General features: G+C 42.7%; 1 protein-coding gene across 1 annotated transcript in view; it reads left to right on the forward strand.

Moving 5' to 3' along the window:
- The window catches only part of STYXL2 (serine/threonine/tyrosine interacting like 2), a 43874-nt gene that overhangs the window by 12363 nt on the left and 19383 nt on the right, over positions 1 to 12128 (forward strand). The gene's annotated exons all lie outside the window — the stretch shown is intronic.

A 12128-nucleotide genomic window follows, 5' to 3' on the forward strand; every position in this document is an offset into this window, starting at 1 on the left:
CTCATGAGGAATGTGTACACAGATGAAGAGGCAGTTGTTAGAACAGAACAAGGGGATGCTGAGTGGTTTAAAGTCAGGAAAGGTGTGCATCACGGTTGTATCCTTTCACCATACTTATTCAATCTGTATGCTGAGCAAATAACCTGAGAGGCTATACTATAGAAGAAGAACTGGGCATCGGGATTGCAGGAAGACCTGCATTATGCAGATGACACAACCTTGCTTTCTGAAAGCAAAGAAGACTTGAAGCACTTGCTGATAAAGATCAAAGACCACAGCCTTCAGTATGGATTATACCTCAACATAAAGAAAACAAAAATCCTGATGACTGGACCAATAAGCAACATCATGATAAACGGAGAAAAGATTGAAGTTGTCAAGGATTTCATTTTACTTGGATCCACAATCAACACCCATGGAAGCAGCAGTCAAGAAATCAAAAGACGCATTGCATTGGACCAATGTGCTGCAAAGGACCTCTTTAAAGTGTTGAAGAGCAAAGATGTCACCCTGAAGACTAAGGTGCACCTTACCCAAGCCATGGTATTTTCAAACGCCTCATATGCATGTGAAAGCTGGACAATGAATAAGGAAGACCAAAGAAGAATTCACGCCTTTGAATTGTGGTGTTGGCAAAGAATATTGAATATGCATACCATACACTGCCAAAAGAACGAACAAATCTATCTTGGAAGAAGTACAACCAGAATGCTCCTTAGAAGCAAGAGTGGCAAGACTGCATCTTACATACTTTGGACATGTTGTCAGGAGGGATCAGTCCCTGGAGAAGGACATCGTCCTTGGCAGAATACAGGGTCAGTGGAAAAGAGGAAGTCCCTCAACGAGATGGATTGACACAATGGCTGCAACAATGGGCTCGAGCATAACAATGATTGTAAGGATGGTGCAGGACCAGGCAGTGTTTCGTTCTGTTGTGCATAGGGTCGCTATGGGTCGGATCTGACTTGACAGCACCTAATAACAACAACAACATTGACAACCTGTGATACACAGATGACCCAACCTTGCTTGCTGAAAGCAAAGAGGACTTGAAGTACTTACTCGTGAAGATTGAACAGCACAGCCTTCAGTATGGACTACACCTCAACATAAAGAAAACAAAAACCCACACAATTGAACCAATAAGCAACATCATGATAAGTGGAGAAAAGGCTGAAGATATCAAGAATTTCATTTTACTTGAATCCACAATCAACACCCGTAGAAGGAGTAGTCGAGAAATCAAATGATGTATTGCATTGGGCAAATCTGCTTTGAAAGGCCTCTTGAAAGTGTTACAAAGCAAAGATGTCACTTTGAGGACTAAGGTGTGCCTGATCCAAGCCGTGGTATTTTCAATTGCTTCATATTTATGTGAAAGCTGGACAATGAACTGACGCCTTTGAGTTATGATGTTGGTGAAGAATATTGAATATACCATGGGCTGCCAGAAGAACAAACAAATGTGTCTTAGAAGAAATACAGCCAGAATGCTCCTTATAAGTGAGGTGGCAAGACTTTGTCACACATACTTTGGACATGTTATCGGGACGGACCAGTCCCCAGAGAAGGACATCATGCTTGGTAAGGTGGAGAGTCTTCGAAAAAGAGGAGGACTCTCAATGAGATGGATTGACACAGTGGCTGCAACAATGGGCTCAAACATATCAACAATTATTAATTGTATATAGGGTCTCCATGAGTCAAACCAACTCAACGGCCCCTAACAATGACAAGTAGTAAGGAAGAAGTAAAATTACCCCTATTTGCAGGTGATATGATCCTATACATAGAAAATCCCAGAGATTCCACAAGAAAGTTACCGGAACCAATAGAAGGATTCAGCAAAGTGACAGGATATAAGATTAACATACAAAAATCAGTTGAATTCCTCTACACTAACCAGGAGAGTTCTGAAAAGGAAATCAAGAAAACAATACCATTTACAATAGCCCCAGTAGGATAAAATACCTAGGAATAAATGTAACTGGGGATGTAAAAGACTTATACAAAGAAAACTGCAAAACGCTACTGCAAGAAACCTAAAGAGACCTATACGAATGGAAAAACATACCATGCTCATTTGTGAAAATGTCAACAGTACCAAAAGCAATCTATAAATATAATGCAATCCAATCCAAATCACAACAACATTCTTTAATGAAATGGAAAACCTAATCTCCAACTTTATATGGAAAGGAAAGAGGCCCCGAATAGCTAAAGGATTATTGAATAAGAAGAACAAAGTAGGAAGCCTCACACTTTCTGATCTCAGAATTTACTACCGTATTTTTACAAAAATAATGTATTCCTTCTGTGTTTGTTTGCTGGCTGCGCCCTCCCCCTGTGAGGCACCATCACGAGTGCTGCCATGCCAGTTCTCTTCCACATGTTGCTGTAAAAAAATCAGCACAGCTCGCTTATAAAAATATCTCATGGGGGAGGCACGGCTGGCAAACAAATGCAGAAGGGGCATATTATTTGCCTAAAAATAAGGTATATAGCCATGGCACTCAAAACAGTCTGGTACTGGTACAATGACAGACACATAGACCAATGGACAAAATTGAGAACCCAGAAGTGAATCCATCCAGCTATGGACAGCTGATCTTTGGCAAAGTGTCAAAATCCAACCAATGGGGAAGAGATAGTCTCTTTAACAAATGGTGCTGGGAAAACTGGATATCCTTTTGCAGAAAAATGAAGCAGAATCCATACCTCACACCATACACAAAAACTAACTCAAAATGGATCTAAGGCCTAAATGTTAAACATAAAATTCTAAATTTCCTGGAAGATAACACAGGGACAAAGCTAGGGGTCCTAACTGACTGCATATATACACTGTCAAACATAACTAAAAATGCACAAACAACAGAAGATAAACTAGACAACTGTGACCTCCTAAAAATTAAATTCTTGTGCTCATCAAAAGACCTTACCAAAAGATAAAAAGAGAACCTACAGACTGGGAAAAAAAATTGACAATGACGTATTTGACAAAAGTCTAATCTCTAAAATATATTGAAAATTCCAACATCTCAACAACAAAAAGACAATCTGTCTTAGTCATCTAGTGCTGCTATAACAGAAATATTACCACAAATGGATGGTGTTAGGAGCCTTGGTGGCACAGTGTTGAAGCATTTAACTGCTAACTGGAAGGTCGTGGTTCAAACCCACCAGCCTCTTAACGGAAAAAGATGTGACAGTCTGCTTCCATAAAGATTACAGCCTAGGAAACCCTATGGGGGCAGTTCTACTCTGTCCTGTAGGGTCGCTATGAGTTGTAATTGATTTGACAGCAGTAGGTTTCGTTTGGTTGGGTGACTTTAATTCAAGGTGCTTGCTCTAGGGGAAAGCTTCTCTCTGTGTTGGCTCTGGAGGAAGGTCCTTGACTCTTTAGCTTGTGGTTCCTGGTTCCTTGGAGATCTCCATGTGTCTTGGCATCTATCTTACCCTATCTCTACTTTCTTAATCTGCTCCTTTTATATTTTGTAAGAGATTGACTCAAGACACACCCGACACTTATCCTGTCTCATTAACATAACGAAGACAATTCATTCCCAAATAGAATTATAACCACAGGCATAGAGGTTAGGATTTACAACACATATTTTAGGGGGGCACAATTCAATTGATAACACAATCCAATCAAAAAATGAGCAAAGGACATGTACAGACACTTCACCAGAGAAGACATTCAGGTGGCTAACAAATACATGAAGAGGTGTTCATGATCATTAGCCATTAGAGCAAATTAAACCTACAATGAGATGCCATCTCACCCCAGTATTACTGGTACTAATTAAAAAAAAAAAGAAAATAACAAATGTTGGCAAGGTTGTGGGGAGATTGGAACTCTTGTACACTGCTGGTGGGATTGTAAAATGGTACAACCACTACGGAAAATGGTATGGTGCTTCCTCAAAAAGCTGGAAATAGAAATACCATCTTATCCAACAATCCCACTTCTAGGTATATATCCTAGAGAAAAAAGAACAGTGACACGAATAGACATACGCACACCCATGTTCACTGCAGCATTATTCACAATAGCAAAAAGACCTAAGTGCCTGCCAATGGATGAATGGATAAAAAAGTGTGGTACATACACACAATGGAATACTACTCAAGGATAAAGAATAATGATGAGTCAGCAAAACATCTTATAACATGGATGAATCTGGAGGACATTATGCTGACTGATACAAGTCAATGCAAATAGATAAATATTGTAAGATGCCACTTTTATAAACAGTCAAGAACAGTTTTACACACAGAAAGCAGCATTCCTTAATGGTTACTGGGGATGGGAGGGGGAGGGAGAGAGAATCACTTACTAGACAGTAAACCAAAACCCACTGCCGTCAAGTCGATTCCAACTCATAGCAACCCTATAGGACAGTAGTACTGCCCCATAGGGTTTCTAAGGAGTGTCTGGGGGATTTGAACTGCCGACCTAACTCTTAACCACTACACCACCAGGGTTTCCTACTAGATAGTAAAAAAAAAAAAATAGATACATGTGCTAATTCTGGTGAGGGGAAAAGCAATACACAATATGGGGGAAGTCAGCACAATGTGACACTGAGAGGTACGCAAGAATAAAGGACAACTACAGTAAATGCTATAACATATACAATTCAGCAATGGCAGTAATAATAACCAAAAATTTGTGATGGTTACATAGGTAGATATGTATACTATACAGGTGTGGGAGGGTGTTCGGGCGAACGTGCGCATGCACGTATAGGTGTAGTTGTGGACATTTGTGTATACATATTTGTATGCGCTGCGTATGTACTCATGTATAATAGAGCACATGGGGGACACAGTTATGGAAACTTCTTAGATACAGCCAAACACCTCATGGGACTGTGCTGCTGGGCTTGAAGGTTAAGGACAATAGTCTCGGGGGACGTCCAGGTCAATTGGCAAAACATAGTTCGTAACGTTATATATCTTAGTTTGGTGAGTAGTATCCAGGGTCATAAAAGCTTGCAAGTGGCCATCTAAGATACATCTATTGGTCTCTTCCCATCTGGAACAAAGGAGACTGAAAGAAACCAAGGACTCAAAGAAGCAATTAGCCCACAGGACTAATGGCCTACATGAACCACAGCCTCCCCTAGCCTGAGACCAGAAGAATTAGGTGTTGCCTGGCCACCACTACTGACCTCTCTGACCAGGAACACAATGGAAGGTCCCTGTTAGAATGTGAGAAAAATGTAGAACAAAACTAAAATTCATAAAAAAGACCAGACTTACTGGAGGGACAGAGACTGGAAAAACCACTGAGACTATCACCCTAAGACACCCTTTTAACCTGGAAGTGAAGCCACTCCTGGAGGTTGCCTTTTAGCCTAATAATAGATTGGCCAATAAAACAAACAATAACACCCCTGAGGAATGTGCTCCTTAGAGCAATAAACTATACCGACCAAACGGGCATCATTTACCCAAAAACAAAGATGAGAAGGCAAGGAGGGGCAGGGAAACTGGGGGGATGGAAATGGGAAAGGCAGGGTGGAAATGGGGAGAGTGCTAACGCATTGCAGGGATAGCCATCAAAGTCATGCAACCATTTGTGTAGGAATTGTTGAATGGGAAATTAATTTGCTGTGTAAACCTTCACCTAAAACAATAAAATGTTCAAAAAACAAAAAAACTTCGCCCAGCATTCCAAAGAGCCACTACCAATCAGTGCGAGTTAGCTCAGGGGCCGAGCCTGCAGACTGTCCAGCGGCGGTCTTCACATTTGAAACTTTCTCTGTAAATCTCATCCTAGTGTGACTTAAGAGCCTGAGAAAGGGGAGCAGACAGCAGAGGGTGGAGGTTGACAACTACGTCAAGTCCACATTTTTGCCTGAGTCAAACCCTGGCCTTAAATTCAAACCTAGTCACTGAGTCACTTTCTCTGGATGAAAACCTGTGGTTGAGGATTCATCCATCTTTCAGCTAGTTTTCCAGCAAATTTCCCAGATGATAAATGAGTTGACGCTAAAATTTAAAAACTCCTGTCCAGTGGTGGCACCAAGGAGCAGCTTGGTGAGGTCTTCTTTATTACTAAAAATCTCAGTGAGATGCCCCGCATCACCCAAATCAACACAGTCTAAGAAATCAGCACGCTTGCCTTGCCAACCAACCTCAAGACGGACCTTCCCATCCATCACAAGGAGACTGCACCCCCCAAACCCTGCCATCTGGGACTTACAACTGCTTCTGTCTTTCTTAGCTAACACCCAATTCTTTCTTCCCCGCTGAGTAGAGGAGCAGGCTCCTTTATCCTTCTCTTGTTCCTGATTTGAAGAATGTCAGTTTCCATTTCTGTCTTTACAAATGAAAACCTATTTCTTACTTTGGCTTTTAGGATCTGAATTTCCCAAGCCATTGCAATTTCACAGACTCCTCCTTGGTGATGTGGCCAGGCTTTCTTTCGCACTGCCATTTCCCCTCAGGCTCAGGGCAACTCCTTACTGTGTGCGCCACCCCCCCGCCTTGACTCACCTATTGTGAGTGTCTGCGTGCTTGGACGGTGGGGCAGGACAGGGCAAGCATGATGGGTAATGTCTGTGTGTCCTTCCTGTGTTTCTTGGGAAATGGCTCCACCTATCTATCCTTTCTCTTTCATATTTCTTTTTCTGTGAAAAATTTTCCACCTCAGCTCTTTCACTAAGCCTGCTGGAAGCAGCTTGCTGAAAAATTGATTTTCTTCAGTTTACTGACTTTGCTTCTTCTGTGGAGCCTGGACTTTGCCTGTGTGTGATCACTTTCCCTGAAGTGACTGTGAACACTTACAAAGAGTGCAGAAAACTTTTTTTTCTCTGAAGGGGCCAAATCAAGAATGACACCCGCTTCTGGACCTCTGCTTCCATCTCATTCTGAGGGACTCCTTGACACAAAGTGAGCAGCTGTAGGGAGGCTTTAGGGGTTAAAGGACCCCAGTTCCACTCCATTCTGTGCCTTGCCAGCCTGACCATCTGCTGAAAGCAGTGGCTTTCAAACTTTGCCCACTGTCACCCGCAGAAGGACGTATTATTTACATCTGAACTCAGAACATATATATATATGTATATATGTATAAATTTTTATAAAGTTCCACAAAACTGCACTTATCTTTACAATGGGGAGTGCTGTTCTACCTCTTTCTTTCTTTTTCCAAACAGGCACCACCCATTAAATTGATTTTATGATACACGAATGGGTCACAGTTTGCAATTTTAAAAAAGCAGCTTTAAAGGAAGCTATATTTTTTTTTTATACCAGCCTCCTGCTTTCGGTTTGGGAGTCTATCAAGCTCCCTTTATTGTTTCTCTTTCAATTCACCCTCAAGGCTTTTTAGCCACAGCTTCCTGAGCCTATGATGAGGTGTGTATCGATCCAAGGGCCTCTTTCTCCCTGCCTGTTTTTCTTGAGCAGGCAGCCCGGCTTCTATCTAATCAGGGTGTGAATGTCCCCGCACACCATCTCAGGTATACTAGTTGGGGCATAGATGTGGTCATAAATCAAAACCTCCAGCTCGCTTTCTCCCTGGCCCTGTGAATGTAAACAAGGCCTTCTTCCTCCTTTCTTTTGCTGCAATCCTGCTTCTCTGTGGAAAAGGAGGGCTCGACTCCTCAGCCCTGAAATGCTGTTCTCAGTCAGGCCCTTTGAGTTCTGATCCCCACACCCTTCTTTAATAGCCTTAATAAACCATGTCTTTGACAAAACTGTTATTACTGTTAGCTTTACATCTCTCCTAATAGCAGGTGACTCATAAAAATCACTGGTAATCATATCCTACATTCGCAATTGGGTTATGTTGACCGTAGTTCACTGCTGCTTGCACTCGATCTATCCTCAGCAGCCAAGGACAGAAACATTGTGGGGGGGGGGGGTGGGGGGGCGGGGGGCCTTTCCTTAAGCCCCTTCTTTTCTCAATCATAAATCCACCAACTTCTCAAAAGTGTACTGAGCAGGGTCTTCACGAGTGAGTTCTCAGATTCACTGTCTAATTAGCTGAAGTTCAGTCTTTACCACTCACAGGAAGGAAGGCTGTTTCTCAGTACTTTCTGTTTTAAAATTTTAATTCTGAATTCTCCCATAGCGAGCCCACAGCCTCAGAGCTGAGGTATACTTAGGGCATATCCTCAGTGTCCAGCACCTGTTTCATGAAACCAAATCCGCACAATCTGGAGTCAACGCTATTACGCTGTTAAGGGAAATGGCCTGATGAAGGGCCCCGGCTAGGCTTTCCTGGGCCAGGATCCTGGCAACACCGCCTGCTGAGTTCTCCGGGAGAGGGGGGGGCATCTGTACACCTGACAGGTGAGGGCTCAGTGTGTATCAGTTGCTTGGAATACTGATTACGGATGTGAGAAAGCCTCCTTGGAATGCGGAAGCCTGAAGGCCCTCAGAGGAACAAAGAAAACTGACCTTGTGTAAAAAATGAGAGGCTGTGTGGGGAGGAAGCCCTTCTAGTCACCACAGTAAACAAGAATTCTCAGCTAGTTACCCTCTCGTGGCTTGACTTGGATGTTTGCCCCCGAACCCCATTTTATATAATATGGACTCTTAATAAATGAAATTGTCAATATTTTATTAATAATACCATAACATAATGTTAATTACAAATACAGTAATATCTTATAATACAATATGATCATTAATCATGTTACATAATATTAATTATAGGAAATATAATAAAATCTTTAATAAATATTGTTGAAATGGAAATGTAATTCAAATTTATATAAAATTTGAGGCTCTCACTCTCACTTTCTGAATGGCTGATTTTGCAAACAAGACTGCTCAGAATGTTCACAGAGTCTGAAGTGCTGGACTTTGGGGGAGAGGCAGGGCTTGCTGTCCCATATTGGTATTCATTTCTTATTACTCCCCAACCCAACAAATTTGGGTCAGTCAGATATTTATTAGGTTCTGTATTACTCTTAGGAAGATTATCCTAGCATCTGCTCAGAGCTTACATCTTAGCCCTTGGAATAGTACTATAGCTACTTAACAAATCACCCCAAAACATAACGAATTAAGACAACCATTTTATTTGCTTCCCTCTTTGGGGGGTCAAGAATTTAGACAGGACCCAACTGGGCAGCTTGTCATTGTTTCATGTGGTGTCAGCTGGGCTAGATTATTTACCTCTAAGAGGGCTGGTCCACAGGCTGATGGCTGGCAAGTTGGTGCTGACTGTTGGCTGGGAGCTCAGCAAAGACTGTTGTCTAATGGCCTTTCAGCTTGGTGGCGTTTGGGTAATTGGACTTCTGTGTCAACTCAGGGCTCCCAGAGAGAGCACCAAGGGCCAGGAAGGGGAAGTTACCTTTAAAGCCTGGGCTCAAAAACTGGTACAGAGTCGCCCACTGTACCCTATTGGTCAAATAGTCACAGAGACAACCCAGAATCAAGGAGAGGGGTTTCTATACAAGGAGTGTCACAGATCTATGACCTTCTTAAATCCACCATAAGAAAAAATTTCTGGCCGCCAAAGTAAGCCTCAGAAATTATATACATCTTGGCCTCAGAAGAGCAAAGAGTTGGCATGAACAGAACACAGCCAGGGCCCTGGTTTTGCTCCTGGGCTTGCTACTGGTATCCCAGTAAAATGATGAGCACAGAAGAGGTACTTGATAACTACTTGCTGCTGATTGTTGTAATTGCCACAGTCCCTTATATATGGTGCTATTGAGGACAAATTCAGTGAGTCAGAGAATATCTATTAAGCATTTATACTGTGCTGGACATTGTGCTATGTAACATGGTTAGCAAAATAAATCTAGCCATGGTCTCTGCCCTCATAGAGTGATGGTCTAGTATATGAGACAGATATTTATCAAATGATCTCGTAAATAAATGTACAATTTCATGTGATAGAAGCATCAGAAGGGAGAAGTGTGTGGTGTAACGACAGGTGGAGGTCAGGGAAGATTTCCCTGAAGAAGTGATGATTGAGCTAAGATCTGAAGGATGGGTGAAGAGGGGGAGGTATGAGCACGCAGGCACTGGAAATGGGCTTCTGAAAGGTCCCTGGACAAAAGAAAACTTGGTGAGGATGAACAACCAAAAGAAGATCACAGTAAGAGAAAGGAATGAACCAGAGAGACCCCAGCTGTAAGCTGAGAATGGACAGGAGGAAGAGGCCAGAGACTGTAGGACCTTGGAGAACATCAAGTTTGATCTCCAAGGTGGACACCTTGTCTAGGGCTAGCATATCCCATCCATTCATCCAGCCATCTATCTGTTCATTCATCTACCCGCCTGTCTGCCACCATTCACTCATGCAGCCATTAATTCTTGCCTAATCACCTTCCATGTGCTGGAGATACAGGGGTGAACAAGATCAACCTAGTCTGCCTCTTTACAGACCTCATTCCTACCCCCAACCAGGTGTTTTTATCTTTATTACCTCCACCAAGCAATGAGGTCTCTCATGATCTCCCTAGTTCTATCCTAGGATAATATCCCACAAAGCTCACTCTTAATCTACTTCCACTCCTTAGTCATTTGAAAATGCATATTCTGGTTATAAGGAGTACTTCGTGTCAGAGTAAGGATGATCCAACACAACTGCTACTGAAAAACCCTCAGGAGCTACCAATGATGGTGCCATCTCTGACACTGCCCGGGCAGGTCTGGCCATGTCCTGAGCAGAGTTACAGGCTACTCCTTCCTCTTGGCAAGGGCATTTTCATCTCTGTAGCTTTGTTGGCTCTGAGAACATCATTTTCCCAAGAGCAGCCTCTGATGGTGTGGATGTCTAGTACAATAGAATTGTTCAGTTAGTCAATTCAGTTTAATTCAACTCCTCTCAACTCAAGTTATCTCTATTCAGTTCAGTTGGACTCAGCTTAATTTAACTCAATCTATGCATCCATGCACCCATGCATCCATCCATGCACCCATCCATGCATCATCCATGCATCCATCCATCCGTGCATCCATCCATCCATCCATCATGCATACATCATGCATCCATCCATGCATCCATCCATTCATCCATCCATGCGTCCGTCCGTCCTTCTGTCCATCCATCCATCCGTCCATCCATCCATCCATCCTTGCTTTTAACAAGTATTTTGTGAGCAGTTCTTTGTGTCCAATTCTATGTTCATCCTGGGGGTCCAGCTAGAGTTGCTTCCACCACCTGACTTACCTCTCCATTCCAATGCAAATGATAGCATGTGTTGTGGTACACAGAAGACTGGCTTTAGAGTGGGACTGTCCTCTATGTTTACAACTTAGCTCTGACACTACCTTGAGCAATTTTCTTAACCTCTCTGAGCCACAATTTCTTCAGCTGTATAGCAGGAATGCTGATGCTTATTTTGTGGGGTTTGTCAGAATTAAGCTAATAGAAGGCACTAAAAAATGGTATCCATTAAATCCCTCCACTTTTTTTTTAGCCTATCTGAACCTAAAGGAAAGAGCAAGTGAAAAATCTCAAAGCTTACTCTAAAACCAGGAAAACAGGAGAATTCACTCAGAAGGAGAGTATTCACCATTGCAGTATGGTCCTAACCCTTGGGATGCTGTCTCTGTGCTAGGATTCTCCATGTTCCCCAAAGATCTCTTTGGAAATTCTTGCTGAAATCATTCTGAGAAATCACCCTTGACAATTACTCAAGTTACTTTATTCCTTCCCTGGGCTCAGCATGATCCTTGATTTCTTGTGTTCGAATGAGGGTCTGTGTGTTTCAGCACATATTTGGCAGCTCTCTTGGTGCTGTGCCCATTCTCATGCAAGCAGGGAGAAGACATGAGGAATGGAGGGAATGGCGGCTGCCTACCCAGACCAACCAGCCCCACAGAATCTTGGAAAAGGCATAGTTAGGAACATCCTGTAGTATAGGTAGTGGAACATGGAGACAAGAGAAAAAAAAAGAGTAGTAAGATATCCAGGGGTGGGAACACAGTAGAGAAAGTGAGACCACAACAGGGTGAGTTCCTGCCAACCATGAACTCTTCACTCCACAATCTAGACTTCCACGTCATTAAACATCAGCTCACACACTAGAGGTGCCAACCCTTGCCTTATGGATGGGCAACTGAGCTACAGGATGCCCAGCGTTCTTCATTACCAGGCTCCCTAAGCTTGGGAAGGCACCCCATTTATCTCTATCTTCTGGTCTACT

The sequence above is a fragment of the Loxodonta africana genome, chromosome 3 (genome assembly GCF_030014295.1).
Source record: "Loxodonta africana isolate mLoxAfr1 chromosome 3, mLoxAfr1.hap2, whole genome shotgun sequence".
NCBI lineage: Eukaryota > Metazoa > Chordata > Mammalia > Proboscidea > Elephantidae > Loxodonta > Loxodonta africana.